Source organism: Monodon monoceros, unplaced genomic scaffold (genome assembly GCF_005190385.1).
Source record: "Monodon monoceros isolate NGI ecotype Baffin Bay Population unplaced genomic scaffold, NGI_Narwhal_1 Super_Scaffold_7, whole genome shotgun sequence".
Taxonomy (NCBI): Eukaryota; Metazoa; Chordata; class Mammalia; order Artiodactyla; family Monodontidae; genus Monodon; species Monodon monoceros.
Window position 1 is genome coordinate 68,334,195 of NW_021703784.1, and position 24,194 is coordinate 68,358,388.

The 24,194-nt window shown below is 36.8% G+C and overlaps 1 protein-coding gene across 9 annotated transcripts in view; it reads right to left on the bottom strand.

Annotated features, from left to right (window-relative positions):
• SOX6 (SRY-box 6) overlaps nt 1-24,194 on the bottom strand; it is a 691,286-nt gene that overhangs the window by 353,831 nt on the left and 313,261 nt on the right. The window lies entirely within an intron of this gene.

Sequence of the window (24,194 nt, forward strand, 5' to 3'; positions counted from 1 at the left end):
ATGGCTTAAGTCATACTATCTTATAAACAATGGAAAGGGGCAAAATTTACCATTTATGGTCTTCACTTTTTAACTTTCTAAAACTTAAGACATATGGGGGGCTTCCCTGGTGGCGCAGTGGTTGAGAGTCCGCCTGCCAATGCAGGGTACACGGGTTCGTGCCCCGGTCCGGGAAGATCCCACATGCCGCAGAGCGGCTGGGCCCATGAGCCACGGCCACTGAGCCTGCGCGTCCGGAGCCTGTGCTCTGCAACGGGAGAGGCCACAACAGTGAGAGGCCCGCGTACCGCAAAAAAAAAAAAAAAAAGACATATGGACCTCTCATGAATGGGGGCCTATAGTCAATTCATCTGAACAAAGGGGCACATAAATCCAAACATCTATCGATACAATGAAGAGATTACTGTTAGATAAAAGGCAGTAATGCCAAATCAGAAAAAGAAATTTGACAAAGAATCTCTAGTTTTTGTTCTAGGGAGCTAGGTAATTTTTAAGTTTTCTTACAGAAAAAAAAAGCTCAACTTATTCTTTAATTTCCTAAAAACAAAACTGGTCCTATGAACTAACAATTGAGGCAAGATGAACAGTGATAATATCTATCAAGTTTTGATGCATGACACTGCAGCACAGCTGTGGAGAGGTTTGAGACAACATTTGACTAAAGCAGTGCTTCTCCAACTTTAAGGTATAGAATTCCCTGGCAAGTATGTTAAAATACAGATTCCCTTACCTCTTCCCATACCCCAAAGAGTGGGGCGCAGGAATATGAAGTTTAATAAACATCCCAAGTGATTCTGATGCACCCCACTTTCAGAAACACTGATTCCGTGAGAAGGTAATGAAATGAATGTGCTTTGCCTTAATGTTATAATGCGGATATAATTATGAACATTTTAAAGAAGCCTGGTTAGTTGTGATTTTAAAAAGTAACATAAAGGAGATTACTTCTCTTCTTTTGATCTTTCTTGTGAAAACAGCCAGTGTATAACATGACAGAACACATGAACATCACAAAAAGAAAAGCATATGGGGCACTGAGTAAGCATTAGTTCATTCAAAGGAAACTTATAAGTTTGTTTTCTCTTAACCCTTAACTTCAGAGTCCTCCCTAACAGTGAAGAAAATTTCAAAATACTATTTAAAAGGATCCTAGTACCAATACAAGGACTAAAGTGATATTGATTCAGATTATCTAAGGAGCATTTCACTGGCAATTAATTAAACACAGTACAAAAATTATATGTAGATGACTGAAAAAGCATGCAGTAGTACAAAAAAAAAATCATTAGGCAAAGTTTCTAGAAAATACAAGCAATTTTCACAAATTAAGAATATATAGGGCTTCCCTGGTGGCGCAGTGGTTGAGAGTCCGCCTGCCGATGCAGGAGACGCGGGTTCGTGCCCCGGTCCGGGAAGATCCCACATGCCGCGGAGCGGCTGGGCCCGTGAGTCATGGCCGCTGAGCCTACGCGTCCGGAGCCTGTGCTCCACAACGGGAGAGGCCACAACGGTGAGAGGCCGGTGTACCGCAAAAAAAAAAAAAAAAAAAAAAAAAAAAAAAATATATATATATATATATATATATAATTAAGATGTTTCCATATATGAAGGGATAGAGAAGTAAATATTAAAAACAAAACGTGTGTGAAGTGATGGATGTTAAGTAAACTTATTGTGGTAATCCTTTCACAATATATACATTATATTTTATATCTTCAATACAATGTTATATGTCAATTATTTCTCAATAAAATTGAAAAAACAGATTAAAATAAATATTGTTCAGATTTTTCAGAAGTTATGAAAAACTGATTGCTCAGCAGTGGCATTAAATAACATTAAACTCAAATAGCCTTCTCATGGTACTGTGAATATAGCAAACATAATCAAATTTTTGAGCCTTTGCAAGTCTTGTTCCTTTCCCCTAGAATGTACTACATTCTCTTTGACTATGAACTCAACCCACTCTTCAAAGCTCAGCTCAAACTGCATTTCATCCTTAAAGTCCTCCCTGACTATTCTGGGCCTCACTATCCTCCTATCCCCTGAACTACACATCGAAGCAATCAGAACCATGCAATAATATACTAAACTATTCGTTACTATTTTGCATGTTTTAGTCATATTTGCAACTAAATTTTAGCTCCTAACTTATGCTTCTTCTATATACCTCATGTCTTATGCTGCTTCTATATACCTCCAAAACATCAAAAAAAAAAAAAAAAGTCACGTTGTTGGATGATGAAACAACTATTCACCAAATATGTGAAAAATAATAAAAAATTAAGGCTGAGGGTAAAGATTCGCTCTAGCAATGACAGAATTGCTTATTTAAGCAAAACGTTAACAACTGAGATATTAAAAAATAAGGGATTCATTCAATAAAAGATGATATAGCTACACAATGGGATACCACATGGCCATTAAAAACAATATTATATATGTTGAATATAGTGTTGTTTATAGTGATGAATAATTAGAGGCAATTTGTATTTCCAATAGTAGGGATTATTTGAGGGCATTATGGTTTTATCCATATGGTGGAATAATTTGAAATCATTGAAAATCATATTTTTGCAGAAAATTTAGTGACGTGGGACTATTCATAACATATTACTAGTAAAAAGTGTGTTAGTGAGAAACACTAATATATATATATATTTTTAAATTATGTACAGAAGGAAAGAAAGAATTTCCAACAAAATGTTAATGGTCCTCTGAGTCTTGAAATAATAGGTAGTTTTATATTTTCTTTTTGAAGTTACATATATTTTGCAAATGTTCTATCATAAGTAATACTTTTAATCAGAAAATAAATACTATTTTCAAGGTTGAATATGAACACCAAAAAAAGTTGTAGAATAATTTATTTACAAGGGAAGAGGTATCAAATGGAGAAAAGGATATATCATAGTATTTTAGTATATAATTTCAATTTTGTTACATGTGTGCATAAGGGTAAATATGGCCACAAAAACAAAATCTTAGAAGATATACACCAAAATATTTATAGTGATTTATAAATGGTTATGAGATTATTGGTAATTTCTTTCCTTTTTTTTCTTATCTGTGTTTTCTAATTTATCATTGATAAACACTGATGAACATATTGCTTATGTAATAAGGAAGAACAAAAATCATTTTATAAAGAGACGCTTAGAGGAAATATATTGGGTTGGCCAAAGAGTATCTTTGGTTTTTAAGTAAAAATACACATTTTTCATTTTCACCAAGAACTTTATTGAACAACGTATTCACCCTTTTGCTCCACTACCTTCTGCCATTTTTCCAGGCAACTTCATAATTCCATCTTCCCAAAACTTTTTATCTTTTTGAGCAAAGAACTGTTCCAGGTGTCTTTTACAGTCTTCCAGGGAATTGAAATTTTTTCCACTAGGAGAATTTTGTAAAGACCTAAATAAATGGAAACCCGAAGGTGCAGTGTCTGGTGAATATGGCAGATGAATCAGAACATCCCAGCCAAGCTGTAACAGGTTTTGCCTGGTCATCAAAGAAACATGCGGTCTTGCGTTATCCTGATAGAAGATTATGCATTTTCTGTTGACTAATTCCGGATGCTTTTCGTCAAGTGCTACTTTCAGTTGGTCTAACTAGGAGCAGTATTTGCTGGTATTAATCGTTTGGTTTTCCAGAAGGAGCTCATAATAGAGGACTCCTTTCCAATCCCACCATATACACAACATCACCTTCTTTGGATGAAGACCGGCCTTTGGTGTGGGTGATGGTGGTTCATTTCCCTTGCCCCATGATATCTTCTGTTCCACATGATTGTACAGTAAGCACTTTTCACTGCCCATCACAATTTGTTTTAAAAACGGAATGTTTTCATTACATTTAAGTAGAGAATCGCATGCGGGAATACAGTCAAGAAGGTTTTTTTCGCGTATGTGGAGTCCAAACATCAAAGCGATTAACATAACCAAGCTGGTGCAAATGATTTTCAACGCTTGATTTGGATATTTTGAGTATGTTGCTATCTCCCGCATGGTATAACGTTGACTGTTCTCAATTAATGTCTTGATTTGATCACTATCAACTTCAACTGGTCTACCCGACCATGGAGCACCATCCAGTGTGAAATCTCCATCATGAAACTTCGCAAACCACTTTTGAGACGTTCTATCAGTCACAGCACCTTCTCCATACACTGCACAAATCTTTTTTGCATTTCAGCTCCGTTTTTACCTTTCTTTAAATAATAAAACATAATATGCCGAAAATGTTGCATTTTTCTTCCATCTTTAATATTAAAATGGCTACACAAAAATTCACCAATTTTGATGTCTTTTTTTTAATGCACGCTGATATGACAGCTGTCACATACAATCTAACAAAATTGTTTTGAATGAAGGTAAAGACAACTAAGTGCTACTAGAATCATCTTATGGAAAAAAGCGAACGAACCTTTTGGCCAACGCAATAAAAATAATTTAAGAGAATAGAGTTTGGCCTTATTGAACATATCTAGAGAGTTAGTATATTATAGTTTCCCTATATTGAAATCAGAAAAAATAACCAAGCTTTCTTTCCTTGGCATATCTGCATCTGAGGACTCGCAAATAATATTTTCTGATAACTCTAATTATTTAAAAGGGAATCCTTGATCAGCTAAAATCTAGATCCTTATCATTATCACCCATAGTTTCCTGTTTGCCCTCAAAAGACACACACAATCAATTTATTTCCTATTCCATGTTAAAGTTGTTCGAAGTATCTTAAGGGAGGGATTAGGTTAACAGTCCTTTTCTAGGTGAAACTCCTTCAGTTTCAACACCTATTTACCATTTGACATGGTTTCCAGACCCTTCGTCATTCTCCTCTGATACACTCCAGTCTCTAGATGTTGTTCTAAAAATGTGTTGCCAAGAACTGAATACCGAAGTTTGTTTTAGCGTGAAGAAAAGTAACACTCAGAAGGTTATGTGGTTTTCCCCATGTCACACAGGTAAAACTGGCAGAGCTAAACTCTAAATGTAGGTCTTCTGACACCCAATCCAGTGTTTTTTCCATTCCATAGGGCTATACTAAAATCACTTTCAACAGTAAAAGATGCCATAATTTCAATAACACGTACCTTCTAAATCTTTTCTTACCTTACATTTCCAGAGAGGAGCTTTACCTACTTTTGAGACAGGAATTCCACTGTTATTAACCCTAATCCAAGAATTACCAAGATACATTACATTAGTTATCTACTGTATAAAAATCACCCTAAAACTTCGTGCTTAAAACGACAATAATGATTTATTATCTTTAGTGGTTTCCGTGGGTCAGGAATTCAGGAGCATCTGGGCTGGGTGGTTCTGTCTCAAGGTTCCTCATGAGCTTGCCCTTAAGTCAGTGGCTAAGGTTGGAGTCATCTCAAAGGCTTCTTTTTTCACAGATGTGAACACTTTAAGAGCTTGGGGTTGGAACCTGGGGTTCCTTGGACATCTTCCTCAATGTGGTCTCTCTACATGATCTTTTCTCTCCAGCACATTGCTTCAGACTAGCTGGACTTCTTACATGGTAGTTCAGGCCTCCAAAGGTGTATGCCCCCAAAAGAGCCAGAAGAAAGTTATATCACTTTTTCTAACCTAGTCTGGGAAGTCATGCCCTATAACTGTCCATGCAATCTATTCAATAGTAAGTCACCAAGGCTGACCCATAGTCAAGGAGATGGGAGTTAGACTATGCCTTTTTATAGGATGGAGTTATAATTATATGCTCAAATAGTTGCTGTGAGAAATGAATAATGTATAAAGCACTTAGGGGAGTGCCCATCACCTGAGTACTCAATAAATGATACCTACACTTATTATTAAATTAAAATGTCCTTTGTCCAATTATCTTTGGTTTCAATTTTCAATTCTGAAAATAGAGTCATGATAATCACTGGAACCATTTTTAGGTTTTTATTTATACTCATTCATCTAAGTGGAATAATAAATACTGAACTATATTACTCTCTTCAATATCAATGCTCAAAATCACCTTCTTTTTAAAGGCATCCCTAACTAATTCCACTAAGATCTGGCCCCTCACAAAGCTCCAATAACCTCAACATTTGTAATTAGCTTCGTCTAGGGACACTATCAATTCTCACTTAACCTAACTCCATATGGATTATCTCCACTCTGTCCAGGAGCAGCTACAGTATACTACAGCTCTAATTTAGCTGGGTTTCCACCTGCACCTTGACCAGGAACGTGAATGGGCAGCCATACTGCAAGCAGAGGAGAGACTGGGGTTGCAAAAGTCAGATAAGATGTCAGAAATTAAGACAGGCAGAGACCATGGGTCAGGAATGCAATCTTGCCCTGCATAATAGAGTTGAAACCCACATGCAGGTGGAAGCCATTGCAGTGGGAGAAATGAGTGGAAACGGCTTCTCTAAGCAGCGGCATGATCAACTTCCCTACCTGCCACCAATGAAATTGCAGAGACAGAATATTATCCTCTCTTACCCTTTCCTCCACCTATTAGCAAGGCTGAATTAAGTGTGTTCATTCTTATTGCCTTATATGTTGTCATTTTTGTTTTGCTTTGTTTTCCATTTTAGTTATACTGTCTCTCCAGTTACAGCTTTATCCTTACTTTAGTCTGCCCTCCCTATAATAAGATTTATTGAGATATCCAATCACAGATTTGTCCCTGATTTGTGATAGCCCCCAATCTATGGCAAATCTCTGTTTCCTCAGACCTTACCCCAAATCACTCAAACAAAGCCCAAATCCTAAAAAAGTTCTTTTGAATATTCTCTTTCTGAGACACTCCATGGTTCTCTATGGTGTGAGTTCTCCCTACTGCAATGCGTAATAAACCCAATTTGCTCAACTATGGGTATGTTCCTGGTAGTCTTTGACTGGAGGGAATTAAAGGGATGCAGTGTCTGTAAAGAAATTAAAAACGATAATAAAACCAACTAAAACTTGCTTCTGTTTTTTTTAAACCACCATGTACAGGCAAATCAACCATGTCAGTCTTCTCTGCCAAGACAGATGGCTCCACCTATCTTGGTATGTACTGCATTTATATGTTTTAAGGGACTTCCTTGGTGGTCCAGTGGTAAAGAATCCGCCTTACAATGCAGGGGACCCAGGTTCGATCCTTGGTCAGGGAACTAAGATCCCACATGCCGCAGGGCAACTAAGCTCGCGCACCACAAATACTGAGTTAGCACAACTCAACGAGAGAGCCGGCATGCTGCAAACTACAGAGCCCACGCACTCTGGAACCCATGTGCCACAACCTGCACGCCGTAACTAGAGAGAAGCCCCTGTGCCACAAGGAAAGATACCGCATGCCTCAACAAAGATCCCACGTGCTGCAACTGAGACCCAACGCAGCCAAAAATAAATTAAATAATAAATATATATTTTAAGTTTCAAATAAGTTTTCAAGTTATATTACATAAATTACACATATACATGTATATCCAATACATTATATTGAGTTATATTACATATCTACTATATATGTACTGCTTTCTTCTAATTCCCAATTTAAACAACTTTTTTTGTGATGAACCCAAAATACCTGCCAACTGTGCTGTATAAGAGGTATTCTACCGCAGTGTTATTGGGTAACTGACGACAAAAAAAAAAAGCTTTACTTAATCTAGGTTCCAATAATTTCTTGCTAACAAAAGAAATCTAACTTTTTTAATGTGCTCAAAACTAAACTGCTAACATTTATAGGTTCTTTCTCAGAGGAAAAAGTATGTTTTTCTCTAATGTGACATATTTTATGGAAAAGCATCAGTTTAAAGAAGCTTACATAAATGAAAATACTGAATTTGGTTCCAATTACCAACAGATTACTCCTGACAAACATTATCATTAGCTCTAACAGTAAAACAAAGTATGTTCTTTTTCTCTTTTATTAAAACTGATATTTGGTATAATATGAGATTTACATAGCATTCGCGAATTTGCCATTCTACACTATTACTATAATATTCAATAACAATAAGTATATTCATGCATGATGTGTCAGAATATAGATTTGTTACCAATATTTGCTAGTGTCATGATTCCTAAAGTCTTATAAGAAAAAAATAGTGTTTTTAAAACGTTATTTTGATTCAAAGAAAATAATTACAATACCAAAAGTTTTATAAATAGCCTCATTCCTTGATATTTAATAAATGGATGTAAATATAGTATATGGAGTAAATATAGAAAAAAAAATTTAAAAGTTCCCAAACTTGTCAAGACAAACACATAGAAAAGCCTTGCATCATCTATACACTATCAGAATATAGAATCAAAATCTCAAGATTCAAAGGTCCTTAAAAATCCAATTGCTCATCCCCATCTAGTTGTTGATGCCCTTGTACAAGACAAGGTTGTATAATAGTAAACAAAGTACAGGCTCTCTGAGCCAGATTTTCTAGTTAAATCCCAGTTTTCCATCCACCCCTCATAGAGCCCCAGAGTTAGCTAACCTCTCTGTGCCTTAATTTCCTCATCTATAAAATGGTATTGATAATAATAGCAGTATAGAACCTATCATAAGGTTGTTATGAAAATTTAATGAATTAATAAAAATAAAATACTTAGAATAAAAAGTGATCATTAAATGGTGGTGGTAGTGGTGGTGGTAGTGATGGTGGCCATTACAATACCCATGACAAGTGACTTTTTGTTCTCTCCTTGAACTAACACGAATAGAAGATTTAGCACCTCCCAAAGCAGTCCATTCCATCTTTGAAGGGTTGTCAAACATTCTTATTTATAGGAATATGAATCCTATTCTTTCAACGTATAGTTCTTTTCATTCCATGGGAATATTCAAAAGTGCAGCACTTTCAGTACACACACACTGCTACTATATTACCCTTGTATCTTCTCTTTTTCTAGGCAAAACATCTCTGTTTCCTTGATTTCTTTCTCATAGGAAAGACATGGTTCAGCCATCCTGCTCATTATCCCCTGAGTATGTTCCAATTTGTTTCTCCCTCTCAAAGAGTAGTGCCCTGAACTGAATGTACTCAATATTGTCTAAACAACAAAGAATTGAGGCACACTATCACAGCCTTAGCGATATTATACTTTAAAGATCTAATGCCATGGGACAGATAGCCACAGAGATAAGAATACCTTATAACTTTTTGGTAATGGAACAGTAAGAAGAGCTTTAAGACAGGCAGGCCTAATAAATGAATTCCCCAACACATGAAGTAACATTCTATCAAGGTTCAGCTATTAGCTGATTCATGTGCCTACCAACTCCAGCCAGTTACTTTCATCTGGAAGTTCATTATTATTCAAACTACCATATGATGTTCAACCTAAACAACACTACCAGGCTAGACTGAATTTGCTAAAACAATTTTAACTTTGAAACCAAGAAAGTAAGAACTAGCAAGAGGCTTGATGATTATAGGTCAAATCTTTCATTTTTTACCACATGGGCATTTTAAATTTAATAGGAAAAAAGTTTTAAACATTCAGAAAACTAGAAGGAATAATATAACAAATACTATTATAATGATCAGCTAGGCTGATTGACAATTATTAACATTTTGCCATATTGCTCTATGTATATATGTATGTATGTATCTATCTATCTAATTATATTGCTCGAACATTTTAGAGCATATTATTGACATCACATGCCATCTTACCCCTAAATACCTTAGCATGTATCTGCAGAAAATAAGGATATTCTCCCACATAACCACAATATGATTATCATACCTAAGAAAATGAATAATAATTCTTTTAAGGCATCTAATATACAACCCATATTAAACTTTCCACAGTTGTCCCTAAATATTTTTTTTCAAAACTGAATCTAATCAAAGTTCATGGTTTATATTTGGTTATGCTCTTAAGTCTCTTTTAATCTAGAACAAAATCCCTCTTTCTTCTCATTTAATAGCTAGTTATATTTTTTCATATTATCATTAACATTAAAAATTCATATCCAAGGACTCCACTTTATACATTTTCATAGATTATAGAATATTTTCAAACCTGTTTATCCATGCTCATGTTGACATCAGCAAAATTTCACAGAAAATCCAGCTTTGAGCAATGTAATTTCCCTCTGATCCCTCTTTTAAATACCACCCAATCTTTTTAAATGTTTCAGGTATATAGCATTATAATTCAACATTTGTTTAGACTGCAGAGTGATAACCACCACAAGTCTAGTTACCATCCATCACTATACAGCTGACTTGCTTCACCCATTTTACCCACCCCCTCAACCTGCTTCCCCTCTGGTAACTACTGATCTGTTCTCTGTATTTATGAGGGTTTTTTGGTTTATTTTTATTTGGTTGTTTTTTTTTTTTAGATTCCACATATGAGTGAAAACATAGGTATTTGCGTTTCTCTGTTTGACTTATTTCACTTAGCATAATACCCTCAACGTCCATCCATGTTGTTGTAAATGGCAGGATATCATTCTTTTTTATGGCTGTATTCCATTTTGTGCGTGTGTGTGTGTGTGTGTGTGTGTGTGTATCACATCTTCTTTATCCATTCATCCATTGATGGACACAGGTTATAATATTATTTCCACATCTTGGCTATTGTAAATAATGCTGTAATGAACATAGGGGCGTTTATAACTCCTCAAATTAGTGTTTTCTGTTTTTTGAATAAAATACCCAAAAGTGGAATAGCTGGGTCATATAATAGCTCTATTCTTAAATTCTTGAGAAATCTCCATACTGTTTTGCATAGTGGCTGCAGAAATTTATAGTCCCACTAACAGTGTACAATGGATCCCTTTTCTCCATATCCTCTCCAACATGAGTTATTTATTATCTTTTTAATCATAGCCGTTCTACGAGGTATAAAGTGGTATCTCATTGTGGTTTTGATCTGCATTTCCTTAATAATCAGTGATATTGAAAAGACAGCCCACAGAATGGGAGAAAATATTTGCAAATGATGTGACCAACAAGAGATTAGTCTCCAAAATTTACAAACAGCTCATGAGGCTTAGTATCATCAAAACAAACAATCCAATCAAAAAATAGGCAGAAGACCTAAATAGACATTTCTCCAAAGAAGACATACAGATGGCCAAAAAGCACATGAAAAGATGCTCAGCATCACTAATTATTAGAGAAATGCAAATCAGAACTACAATGATACATCACCTCACACCAGTCAGAATGGCCATCATCAAAAAAACTACAAACAGTAAATGCTGGAGAGGGTGTGGAGAAAAGAGAACCCTTCTACACTGTTGGTGGGAATGTAAACTGGTACAGCCACTATGGAAAACAGTATGGAAGTTCCTCAAAAAACTAAAAATAGAGCTACCATATGATTCAGCAATCCCACTCCTGGGCATATATCCAGAGAAAACCATAATTCGAAAAGATACATACACCCCAATGTTCATTGCAGCACTATTTACAATAGCCAAGACATGGAAGCAACCTAAATGTCCATCGACAGAGGAATGGACAAAGAAGATGTGGTACATATATACAATGGAATATTACTCAGTCATAAAAAAGAACGAAATAATGCCATTTGCAGCAACATGGATGGACCTAGAGATTGTCATACTGAGTGAAGTAACTCAGACAGAGGACAAATATCATATGATATTGCTTATATGTGGAATCTTTTAAAATGGTACAAATGAACTTATTTACAAAACAGAAATAGAGTTACACAGGTAGAAAACAATCTTATAGTTATCAGGGGGAAGGGGAGGGAGGGATAAATTGGGAGATTGGAATTGACATATACACACTACTCTATATAAAATAGATAATTAAAGGACCTACTGTATAGCACAGGGAACTCTACTCAATACTCTGTAATGACCTATATGTGAAAAGAGTCTAAGAAAGAGTGGATATATGTATATGTATAAATGATTCACTTTGCTGTACAGCAGAAAGTAACACAACATTGTAAATCAACTATACTCCAATAACATTTTTTAAAAATAATTAGTGATGTTGAACATTTTTTTTTTTTTTTTTTGCAGTACGCGGGCCTCTTACTGTTGTGGCCTCTCCCGTTGCGGAGCACAGGCTCCAGACGTGCAGGCTCAGCAGCCATGGCTCACGGGCCTAGTCACTCGGCGGCATGTGGGATCTTCCCGGACCGGGGCACAAACCCGCATCCCCTGCATCGGCAGGCGGACTCTCAACCACTGCGCCACCAGGGAAGCCCTGCTGAACATCTTTTCATGTCCCTGTTGGCCATCTGCATGTCTTCTTTAGAAAAATGCTTATTCAGATCCTCTGCCCATTTTTTGATCAGGTTGTTTGTATTAGTTCTTTATATACTTTGGATATTAACCCCTTATCAGCTGTATGATTTGCAAATATCTTCTCCCATTCAGTAGGTTGCTTTTTCAGTTTGATGATGTTTTCCTTCACTCTTCAGAAGCTTTTTAATTTGATGTAGTTCCATTTTTTTATTTGTGCTTTTGTTTCCCTTGCCTTTGAAGTCAGAACCACAAAAAAATCACTAAGACTGATGTCAATGAGATTATCACCTATGTTTTCTTCTAGGAATTTTATGGTTTCAGGTCTTACATTCAAGGCTTTAATGTATTTTTCGTTAATTTTTGTGTATGGTGTAAGACAGTGGCCTAGTTTCATTCTTTTGCATGTAGCTGTCCAGCTTTTCCAACCCCATTTATTGAAAAGACAATCCTTTATCCATTGTATGTTCTTTGCTCTTTTGTCATAAAATTGTACATATATGTGTAGATTTATTTCTGGTTTCTCAGTTCTGCTCCATTGATTTGTGTATCTGTTTTTGTGCCAGTACAATACTGTTTTGACTACTGTAGCTTTGCAGTGTAATTTGAAATCAGGGAGTTAATACCTCCAGCTTTGTTCTTCTTTCTCAAGATTGTTTGGCTATTTGGGATCTTTTGTGGTTCCATACAAATTTTAGAATTGTTTGATCTAGTTCTGTGAAATATGCCAATGGAATTTTGATGGGGATTGCACTGAATCTGTATATTGCTTTGGGTTTTAACGATAAAGCCATACTTTGGAGATAGTGTGGGTTTAGTTCCAGACCACTGTAATAAAGTGAAAATCACAATAAGGCAAGTCACACAAATTTTTCCCAATGCATTTATTTATTTTTCTGATGTGGACCATTTTTAAAATCTTTATTGAATTTGTTACAATATTGCTTCTGTTTTATGTTTTGGGTTTTTGACTATGAGGCTTGTGGGATCCTAGCTCCCTGACTAGGGATCGAACCCACACGGCCTGCATTGGAAGGCAAAGTCTTAACCACTGGACTGCCAGGGAAGTCCCCCCAATGCATTTAAAAGTTGTTTACACTACACTGTAGTCTATTAAGTGTGCAATAGCATTCTGTCTAAAAAAAGTGCATATCTCAATTAAAAATACTTTATTGCTGAAAAATGTTAACCATCATCTAGCCTTCAGCAATTCATAATCTTTTTGCTGGTGGAGAGTCTTGCCTCAATGTTGATGGCTGCTGACTGATCAGGGTGGTGATTGATGAAGGTTTGGGTAACTGTAGTGATTTCTTAAAATAAGGCAACAATGAAGTTTGCCACATCAATTGACTCTTTCTTTCATGAAGGATTTCTCTGTAGCATGCAATGTTGTTTGATAACATTTCACCCACAATAGAACTTTTTTCAAAATTGGAGTCAATCCTCTCAAAGTCTATTGCTACTTTATCAACTAATTTCATGTAATATTCTAAAGCCTCTGTTGTCATTTTAACAAGCTTCACGGGATCTTCACCAGGAGTAGATTCCATCTCAAGAAACCATTTTCTTTGTTCACCCATAAGTAGCAACTCCTCATTAAGGTTTTACCATGAGACTGCAGCAATTCAGTCATATCTTTAAGCTCCACTTCTAATTCTAGTTCTCTTGCTATTTCTACCACATCTGCAGTTACTTCCTCTACTGAAGTCTTGAACCTCTCAAAGTCACCCACGAGGATTGGAATCAATTTATTCCAAACTCCTATTAATGTTGATATTTTGACCTCTTCCTATGAATCATGAATGTTCTTAAAGGCATCTAGAATGGTAAATCATTTCCAGAAGGTTTTCAATTTACTTTACCCAGATCCATCAGAGGAATCACTATCTATGGCAGCTGTAGCCTTACAAAATGTATTTCTTAAATAATGACTTGAAAGTTGACATTACTCCTTGAGCCACGGGCTGCAGATTGAATGCTGTGTTAGCAGGCATGAAAACAACATTAATCTCATTGGACATCTTCATCAGAGCTCTTGGGTGACTAGGTACATTGTCAGTGAGCAGTAATATTTTGAAAGGAATCTTTCTTTCTGAGCAGTAGGTCTCAACAATGGGCTTAAAATATTCAGTAAACCATGCTGTAAACAGGCGTGCTGTCATCCAGGCGTTGTTCTTCCATTTATAGAGCACAGGCAGAATAGATTTAGCATAATCCTTAAGGACCCTAGGATTTTCAGAACGGTAAATGAGCATTGGCTTCAACTTCAATTCACCAGCTGCATTAGCTCTGTCTTTGGAGCTTTGAAGTCAGGCATTCATAGACTTCTCCTCTTTAGCTATGAAAGACCTAGATGGCATCTTCTTCCAATATAAGGCTGTTTTACCTACATTGAAAATCTGTTGTTTAGTGTAGCTACCTTTAAAATTTATCTTAGCTACATATTCTGGATAACTTGCTCAGCTTCTACACCAGCACTTGCTGCTTTACCTTGCACTTTTATGTTATGAAGATGGCTTCTTAAACCTCATGAACCAACATCTGCTAACTTCAAATTTTCTTCTGCAGCTTCCTCACTTCTCTCAGTCTTCATAGAATTAAAGAGAAGTAGGGCCTTGCTTTAGCTTAAGGGAATTTTAGACTTTAGCTTAACGGAATTTTGTGGCTGGTTTGATAGTCTATCCAGACCACTAAAAGTTTCTCTATATCAGCAATAAGACTGTTTTGCTTTCTTATCATTTGTGTGCTCACTGGAGTAGCACTTTAAATTCCCTTCAAGTACTTTTCCTTCACATTCACAACCTGGCTAACTATTTGGTACAAGAGGCCTACCTTTCAGCCTATCTTGCCTTTCAACATGCCTTCCTCACTAAGCTTAATAATTTCTACCTTTTGATTTAAAGTGAGAGACATGCAATTCTTCCCATGTAGAGGACACTGTAGGGTTATTAACTGCCTGATTTCAGTATTGCTGTGTCTCAGGGAATAGGGAAACCCTAGGAGAGGGAGAGAGATGGGGGGATGGCCAGTGAGTGGAGCAGTCAGAACACATGCAACATTATTAAGTTCACCCTTTTATATGGGCACAATTTGTGGTGTCCCAAAACAATTCTAATAGTAACATCAAAGATCATTGATTGGGGCTTCCCTGGTGGCGCAGTGGTTGGGAGTCCGCCTGCCGATGCAGGAAACGCGGGTTCGTGCCTCGGTCCGGGAAGATCCCACAGGCCGCAGAGTGGCTGGGCCCGTGAGCCATGGCCGCTGGGCCTGCGTGTCCGGAGACTGTGCTCCACAACGCGGGGGTGGGGGGGCGCACAACAGTGAGAGGCCCGCATACCGCAAAAAAAAAAAAGATCACAGATCACCATAACAAATATAATAATAATATTTTGAAATACTGTGAGAATTACCAAAATGTGACACAGAAACACAAAATGAGCAAATGCGGTTGGAAAAAATGGTGCTAATAGACTTGCTTGATCTAGGATTGCCACAAACCTTCAATTTGTAAAAAAATGCAATAACTGTTAAGCACAATAAAGCAAAGCACAACAAAACAAGGAAGGTTTGCCTGTATTAATTCTTCTAATCCATGAGCACAAAATATCTTCCCACTTATTTGTGTCTTCTTCAAGTTCTTTCATCAGTGTCTTACAGGTTTCAGTGCACAGGTCTTTCACCTCCTTGGTTAAATTTATTCCTAGGTATTTTAGTCTTTTTGATGCAATTGTAAATGAGACTGTTTTCTTAATTTCTCTGATAATTCATTATTAGTGTATAGAAATGCCATACATTTCTGTATGCTGATTTTGTATCCTATGCTTTTACTGATTCATTTTATAGTTCTAAGGGTTTTTTGGTGGTGTCTTTAGGGTTTTCTATATATAGTATCATGTCATCTGCAAATAGTAACTGTTTAACTTCTTTCTTTCTAATTTTGATGACTTTTATTTCTTTTCTTGCCTAATTGCTGTGGCTAAGGCTTCCAATACTTCCAGTAAAAGTGGGGAGAGTGCATATCTGTGATGATAGGCTGATACACAATTTCTCCAATTATGAGGGGCATATATTTCGGTAACGTAATTCTTTGAAAGCAAAGTTATGAACATTAAGAAAACTAACACCTTATCAATTTTATATTAAATATCACTCACCTTATGCCTATGAAAGGAGAGGCTATCCACTTCAATACAAGTCTTGCACACGATATTCTACATGTATATTTCTGTATATTTCTTGGGAAAAATCCACATATAAGTGGACCTGCACAATTCAAACCTGTGTTGTTCAAGGGTCAACTACATATCTACTAAGTCGAGCTGGTCTAATGTGCCATAAAAGCCTGATGTTTCCTGATTGATTTTCTAACTGGATGGTCTATCCATTGATGTAAGTGGGGTATTAACTTCCCCTACTATTATTGTATTGCTTTCAATTTCTCCCTTTAGGTCTGTTAATATTTGCTTTATACATCTCAGTGATCCTATGTTGGGTGCATATACATTTATAGATGTTACATATTATTGCTGGATTAACTCCTTTATCATTATATAATGACCTTCTTTGTCTTTTATTAGCATATTTGTTCTAAAGTCTATTTTGTCTGATATGAGTATTGCTACTCCAGCTTTCTTTTCATTTCCATTTGCATGAAATATCTTTTTCTATCCCTTTACTTTCAGTCTGTGTATCGTTACATCTGAAGTTATTCTCTTGTAGGCAGCATGTAGTCGAGTTTTGTTTTTTTATCCACTCAACTACTCTATGTGCTTTGATTGGTGAATTTACATTTACAATTAAAGTAATTATTGATAGATATGTATTTATTGCCATTTTGTTAATTGTTTTCTGAGTGTTTTTGTAGTTCCTCTCTGTTTCTTTCTTCTCCTCTTTCTTTCTTCCCTTGTGTTTGGTGATTTTCTTTAGTGTTATGTTCAGATTCCTTTCTCATTATCTTTTGTGGAGTTACTTGTGGTTACTGTGAAGTTCACACATAAAATCCTATGTATATAGCAGTCTTAAATTGGTAAAGTTTTAAATTGGTAACAACTTAAATTTGAACACATTCCAAAGCTTTATCTTTTTACTCTCCCTCACCCACATTTTATACATTTGATGACACATTTTATATCTTTTTATTTTATGCATCCCTTAACTAAATATTGCAATTTTACTTAATTTTACCACTTTTGTCTTTTAACCTTCATGTTTGCTTTATAAATGATTGATCAATTATATATATTGATTATTTATTTATATATATTATATATTTACTTTTTTTTTTTTTTTGCAGTATGTGGGCCTCTCACTGTTGTGGCCTCTCCCGTTGCGGAGCACAGGCTCCGGACGCACAGGCTCGGTGGCCATGGCTCACAGGCCCAGCCGCTCCGCGGCATGTGGGATCTTCCCGGACCGGGGCACGAATCCATGTCCACTGCATCGGCAGGCGGACTCTCAACCACTGCGCCACCAGGGAAGCCCTATATTTACTTTTATTATATATTTACTTTTATTTATTACTTTTATTTATATAAAATATTTACTTTTTCCAGTGAGATTTTATTACTTTATTAATATTATATACTTACTTTTTCTAGTGAGATTTTTATTTTTTCTTTTTTCTTCCAGTTTTATTGCAATATAATTGACATACAGCACTGTATAAGGTTGTGCACAGCATAATGATTTGACTTACATACATCATGAAATGATTATCACAGTAAGTTTAGTGAACATCCATCATCTCATATAGATACAAAATAAAAAGAAAACAATTTTTCCTTGTGATGAGAATTCATAGGATTTACTTTCTTAGCAACCTTCATACATAATAAAGCAAGTGTTAATTGTATTAATCATGTTGTACATTACATCCCTAGTACTTATTTATCTTATAACTGTAGGTTTGTACATTTTGACCACTTGCATTGTATGTTTTCTTATTATTAATTAGTGTCATTTTTTTTCAGATTAAAGAAGTCCCTTTAACATTTCTTATGGTGCCAGTTTAGTGGTGATGAACTCCTTAAGCTTTTGCTTATCTGGGAAACTCAATATCTCCTTTAATTCTGAATGATAACCTTGCTGAGTAGAGAATTCTAGATTGGAAGTTTTTCCTTTCAGCACTTTGAATATGTCATTCCACTCCCCTTTAGCCTGTAAAGTTTTTGCTGAAGAATCTGCTGATAGCCTTATGGGGTTTCCCTTGTACATAGCAAGTTGTTATCCCTTGCTGTTTTTGGGTTCTCTTTATTTTTAACTGTAACCATTTTAATTATAATGTGTCTTGATTTACGTCTCTTTGAGTTCATACCTGGATGCCTGTTTCCTCTCATAGCTTCCCAGACTAGTGAAGTTCTCAGCCACTATTTCTTCAAATAATTTTTCTGGCCCTTTCTCTCTTCTCCATCTGAGATCCCTATAAAGCAAAAGTTATTCTGCTTGATGTTGTCCCAAAGGTCCCTGAAGGTATATTCATTTTTTTTAATTCCCTTTTCATTTTTCTGCTCTGTCTGGGTGAGTTCCATTGCTTTGTCTTCCAGCTTCTACTGATTGTTCTTCTACATCATCCAGTCTGCTGTTGAGTCCCTCTAGTGTATTTTTCAGTTCACTTATAATTTCTGTGTGATACTCATATTTCCTATCTCTAAGTCCTCACTGTGTTCATCCATTCTTCTCCCAAGTTTAGTAAGCATTTTTATGACCACCACTTTGAATTTTTTATCAGCTAGATTGCTTATCTCCATTTTGTTTAGTTCTTTTTCTGAGTTTTTGTCTTATTCTTTCAATTAAAGCATATTCCTGAGTCTCCTCATTTTGCCTAATTCCCTATGTTTGTTCCTATGTATCAGGTAAATCAGCTACCTTTCCCAGTCTTAAGGAGTCACCTTATGTAGGAGATGTCCTGTGGGGCTCAGAAGTGCAATCTCACCTGGCCATCAGAGCCAGGGATTCAAGGGGTGTCCCCTATGTGGGCTGCCTCTGCCCTCCTATTATGGCAGAGCCACAGCTGCAGCTGCAGTACACTGGTGGGCAGAGCTGGCCCCTGGCCCAGCAGAGGGGCCCGGCTGTGACTGCTGCTGCATGCTTTGAATCTTTCATTTTTGAGATGAAGAAACTTAAGTCAGGAGATTAATGGCAGAGATAAACACAGGCCTTCTTCGAGGTAACATCCTTTCCTCTAAATTAAGTTTCCTCTAAATAACCCCAGGGAAAATATTTCCACTGAATCAAAAGGGTGTTTTCTTTGACAAATTGAGGCACTGGGGAAAGAGGAGTGTGATTTGCAGAAGTTGAGAAGCGTAATTGAACAAATTCTTACAGAGCAAGTTTCTATGCACAGAGTCTCAAATGATTTTGTAGAGCTTTTCTTAAGAGGTGACTACTTACTCTAGCATCAAGTCTATTATCCTAATGCTCTCCTGTTTTGCAGTTGTTTCCTTTTCTTCCCCATTTGAGAACTACCAGAGCTCTCAAATAATATAAAAATAACTGTGTATTTTTTGTTTGTTTGTTTGTTTTTGCGGTACGTGGGCCTCTCACTGTTGTGACCTCTCCCGTTGCGGAGCACAGGCTCCGGACACGCAGGCTCAGCAGCCATGGCTCATGGGCCCAGCCGCTCCGCGGCATGTGGGATCCTCCCGGACCGGGGCACGAACCCATGTCCCCTGCATCGGCAGGCGGACTCTCAACCACTGCACCACCAGGGAAGCCCATAACTGTGTATTTTTAATATGTAATCAGCAAAGCACCTAGTATGCTTTAAATGAACTGAAGGCTATGATGGACACTTAAGTTATATGCACATCACAGGATCCAGGTATCAGTCAAATCACCAGGGGCCCATGTTGCATAAGTGTCATCCAAATGAGGAATAATTAAAGCACTTTGAGATGGTGGACAAACCTCAGACATCAGAATTAAGTAACTAGGGACTTCCCTGGTGGTCCAGTGGTTAAGAATCTGCCTTCCAATGCAGGGGACGCGGGTTCAATCCCTGTTCGGGGAACTAAGATCTCACATGTCACAGCGCAACTAAGCCCGCATGCCAAAACCACAGAGCCCACGTGCCACAACTACTCTGAGCCTGTGCACTCTGGAGCCCGCGTGCGGCAAATAGAGAGAAGCCCGCATACCGCAACAAAGAGCCCATGCACCACAAGAAAATATCCCACGTGCTGCAACTAACAACCAACGCAGACAAAATAAATAAATAAATATTTTTTTAAAAAAAGAATTGAGTAACTAAAGCAAAGGAGGCAAAATAAAAAACCTCCCTACCTTATAACAAAAATAGGAATAGCCTTGAAAATAGGAGAGTCAAGGTATCAGAAACCTGTTGCTTGACACTAGCTCAGAGTTGGCAGGGAAGAGGAGTGCTTGGAGTATGGCAAAAATAATCTTTTGAAATGCTGTTTAATCCAGCTTCTGGGAAACCTGTCCCCAGTTCATGACAGAAACTGGGGGATAAGAAAGGGGGATTTTAAAATCATTCAAAGGTATAAGAGTAGCTTCAGTAAAAACAGAAAATAAGATATAAAGCTTTTAGGGAAAAAGTAAGGTAGTTGGTATCCACTAGGAAAAAGGGTAGTAATTAAGCCCCCAGAAACGACTATCAATATGATAACTACCTATGTCTTGTTGTCTATTTTAAAATGATGAGGCTGGGCAAAATGGATTAAAATGGATTAAAGACCTAAATGTAAGGCCAGACACTCTAAAACTCTTAGAGGAAAACATAGGAAGAACACTCTTTGACATAAATCACAGCAAGATACTTTTTGAGCCGCCTCCTAGAGAAATGGAAATAAAAACGAAAATAAACAAATGGGACCTAATGAAATTTAAAAGCTTTTGCACAGCAAAGGAAACCATAAGCAAGACGAAAAGACAACCCTCAGAATGGCAGAAAATATTTGCAAATGAAGCAACTAACAAAGGATTAATCTCCAAAATATACAAGCAGTTCATGCAGCTCAATATCAAAAAAGACAAACAACCCAATCAGAAAATGGGCAGAAGACCTAAATAGACATTTCTCCAAAAAAGATATACAGATTGCTAACAAACACATGAAAGAATGCTCAACATCATTAATCATTAGAGAAATGCAAATCAAAACTACAATGATGTATCACCTCACACCAGTCAGAATGGCCATCACCAAAAAATCTGCAAAGAATAAATGCTGGAGAGGGTGTGGAGAAAAGGGAACCCTCTTGCACTGTTCGTGGGAATGTAAATTGATACAGCCACTATGGAGAAGAGTATGGAGGTTCATTAAAAAACTAAAAATAGAAGTACCGTATGACCCAGCAATCCCACTACTGGGTACATACCCTGAGAAAACCATAATTCAGAAAGAGTCATGTACCAAAATGTTCATTGCAGCTCTATTTACAATAGCCAGGACCTGGAAGCAACCTAAGTGTCCATCGGCAGATGAATGGATAAGGAAGATGTGGCACATATATATACAATGGAATATTACTCAGCCATAAAAAGAAACGAAATTGAGTTATTTGTAGTGAGGTGGATGGACCTAGAGTCTGTCATACAGAGTGAAGTAAGTCAAAAAGAGAAAAACAAATACCATATGCTAACACATATATATGGAATCTAAAAAAAGAAAAAATTGTTCTGAAGAACCTAGAGGCAGGACAGGAATAAAGACACAGACATAGAGAATGGACTTGAGGACACGGGGAGGGGGAAGGGTAAGCTGGGGCGAAGTGAGAGAGTGGCATGGACATATATACACTACCAAATGTAAAATAGATAGCTAATGGGAAGCAGCTGCATAGCACAGGGAGATCAGCTCGGTGCTTTTTGACCACCTAGAGGGGTGGGATAGGGAGGGTGGGAGGGAGACACAAGAGGGAGGAGATATATGTATATGTATAGCTGATTCACTTTGTTATACAGCAGAAACTAACACACCGTTGTAAAGCAATTATACCCCAATAAAGATGTTAAAAACAAAATCCTAACTCAGCCACTGGAGTGAACTTGACCTTTGGGACCTTGAGCAAGTCACTAAATCTTGGTGACTTGGTTTCCTCATCAATGAAATGGAGATAATCCTAGTACCTACCTTATAAGGTTATTATAAAAATTAAATGACTCAATACATATAAAATGCTTAGAACAGGAAAAAAAATTTTAAATAAATAATTTTTTAAAAAAATAATAGAATAAAAATGATGAGGCTGGGGTCACACTAAAAAAGAAATAGCCAGAGTATCCTCTTGATTCCTCACAAATCTTAACATTAAGAAGTACCAGAGCCGAGTCAAGGTCAGTCAAATCCATTTGTTCCTTAGGAGAGATTACACTCTATTAACAGTGAAGTCCTTTCATGGTCTAGTTTGCCTATGGAAGAGCAACTAGAGAGCAGGTTGTTCTATATGTCATACATACTGAGCCCTCCCGGCCACTCTGTGAACTCAACAATCTCCTGTCTTCACTAGGATCTTGCCCAAGTAAAATTCCCAATTTTGAGAATTTCACCACAAAAGCCTTTAATTTCCTTCTAATATGTCAAGTAAATATATATAATGGCATAACAGGAAACTCTTTGTAGTCTAGAAATTTTTAAATAACATCTCTAGCTCGCTAAGTTTTTACAGATAAAACAAGTACAGAGATTAAAAATGATTCTTTGGAGGCTATGTGCTTATAAAACTATCTATTTATCTATCTATCAACATCCATCTACCTATATTTACATTTCCAGAAAAAGGAAAACTTGGCACAAAACTGTCACCAATTTACCACAAAGCAGCAAATAGAAGTCTAATCTGGCATCAAATATTCCCAGTGTCTGGAGGTTGTGATTGCTCTACCTGAAGACAACACACAACCTTGAATCGATGGCTCAGTTACAATCACAGAGCTCATCCTTTCTCTCTGGGTAAGGGAGGGGTGTGAATTTTTATTTTTCTCCCTTAATTCTGAAAAATCCAAAAACTCTGATTCAGATTCATTCCTTGCCCTACTGTGGCATTCCTCATGGATCCAAGAGAACAGTAGCTGAAAGGAGAGCTAAACTCTAATTTTACTGTCAACTACAGAAAGCAAAATAAATGAACTTTAATCAACTTCACATACAATATATATCAGAACATATATATCAGAATATATATCAAAATATATCAGAATATATCAAAAACAAGAAAGGCATTTTGGTAGAAGCATACCATGTACAAAAAAATTAATACAACTGGGCTTCCCTGGTGGCACAGTGGTAGACAGTCCACCTGCCGATGCAGGGGACACGTGTTCGTGGCCCGGTCCGGGAGGATCCCACATGCCGCAGAGCGGCTGGGCCCATGAGCTATGGCCGCTGAGCCTGCGCATCTGGAGCCTGTGCTCCGCAACGGGAGAGGCCACAACAGTGAGAGGCCCGCGTACCGCAAAAAAAAAAAATTAATACAACTGAAGGCCAAATATTAACTCTGAATTCAAGAGCAAAGGTTTTCTCAATGTCTTCACGGATTACTTTAGTTTAATCCTGGCTAGCCCACAGTAATGTAAAAAAACTACTAATTAACCACTAGAACTAACCAAAAAATTCCTAAATAACGCTAATTTCCAAAAAATGTTCTAATTCTTTGTGTTTCAATGTAAATGAATCTCTTCTATTATACCATAGTAATCTATCTATGCTTGACTGAGGGCACATTTCTTCCCAAAAGTTTGATGAACTTGAGACTATTGTATTCTAGGTATTCTCAGTACACTGGCAGCAAAAAAAAATTAAAGTTAAATTATAATCAAAGCAGAAGTTTACAAAATAATTTCAAATCATTTTATTAAATAGGGTTTCCCATTTTCTAGGGTGTTAATTAAATATAAAGAAGAGAGATAACATGCATAAGTATTCATTTCTGATTTTTACCTGAATGTACAATTTTATTAGCAAAGATTTGTAATTCATACTTTGAATTTGAGGATGTGGTTTACACAGAGACATACTATTGAACTCAACTTGCATCACC